Here is a 1253-nt window from a genome sequence, read left to right as displayed (position 1 = left end):
CCTGTTGTACAGCCCTATTTCTGATACTGTGGGGGCTGAAGTTTTGACTGATTGTAATCACGTTCCGATCATTGATAACTTACCCTTACAAGCAGTGGTCATATATTACACTTTTTACTACAATATGGCAGTACTGCAGGGCATATAAGCATTCAGCTCATCTCCTATTTGCTCAATTTCCTGCATGAGGGAGCAAAGGACTCAACCCTTTACCCTGGCATGAGCTCCCCCAAGGAGATTTTCTTTTCTTTTGCAAGACGTAGTCAGAGTAGGTAAAGAAAGAAGACATGGTATTTACTAGAACTCTGCGCTGCTTGTGTCAAGAGTTCAATTACACTAACAGTGCAAATCTTTGAAGTGCTGTGCTGCTCACTTCTCAGGGTACCACTCTAGGAAGCAACAGTACCACAAGGGGGAAGCTTTAAGGATAGCTGCTGAAAAGACATGTTTTATGGCTAAGAGTTATATCATTAAGATGAAAAGTTTAGTAGAATTTGGGAACATGCTGTATGCATGTAACATCACTTCCATTCAAATACATAGACATGTGGGAGCTTTTTACCAGAGTACTAGTTGACAAGCCTTCTGCCAAGGATATGAATTTATTCCCTGGCAAAACCTAAAGAAAATCAGGCTGCTAACTTAATGAGAAACTATTATATAGCATTTTCAGGTTCATACAGTAATTTTGTGTTTCTACTAGAACATGATCACATGCTTTAATGTTCAAAAAACACTTATTTTACTCATACTGCCCCTGGGTGCTGCACCTATTCACCCTCTGTATGAGATGCTCTGTAGGAGCGCCTGTCTCTTTTTAGTTCCCTTCCAAAAAAGCCTAGTCTGCTCTTATTGGCCAGCGTCATTGCTGGAATCTCCGCTGCGTTCCAGTTTTGTTTCACTAGTAGCAGCTGGAGCTACTGCAACAGAGTTTTCAGCAGAACTTTCTACTGTGAAAAATCAAAAATAAAGGCTTCTAAACCAAATACTACACAACCAGACATCGAAATCGGGGGAGAGCTGTCTGGCGTTAGCATGCTGCTGCTTAACAGTTAGCAATAGGCTAATGTTAGATTGTAATGGAACGAAACAACACTTTCTACTATCAAAAAATGCAGACAAATAACAATACCATCGTAAATATCAAAAAAGCTTCTACAAAGTTATATTTTTTACATGTCACTTAGCTGACGCTTATCCAAAACGACATAATGGCTATATTTATATCAGAGGTTGCACACCTCTGGAGCAAC

The 1253-nt window shown here is 39.8% G+C and overlaps 1 protein-coding gene across 13 annotated transcripts in view; it reads left to right on the top strand.

Annotated features, from left to right (window-relative positions):
- Positions 1-1253, top strand: part of LOC116705547 (protocadherin-15) — a 207455-nt gene that overhangs the window by 102072 nt on the left and 104130 nt on the right. The window lies entirely within an intron of this gene.

The sequence above is a fragment of the Etheostoma spectabile genome, chromosome 17 (assembly GCF_008692095.1).
Source record: "Etheostoma spectabile isolate EspeVRDwgs_2016 chromosome 17, UIUC_Espe_1.0, whole genome shotgun sequence".
NCBI classification, from domain to species: Eukaryota; Metazoa; Chordata; class Actinopteri; order Perciformes; family Percidae; genus Etheostoma; species Etheostoma spectabile.
Note: the sequence above shows the minus strand (reverse complement) of the source record. Positions and strands in the feature narration are given on the sequence as shown.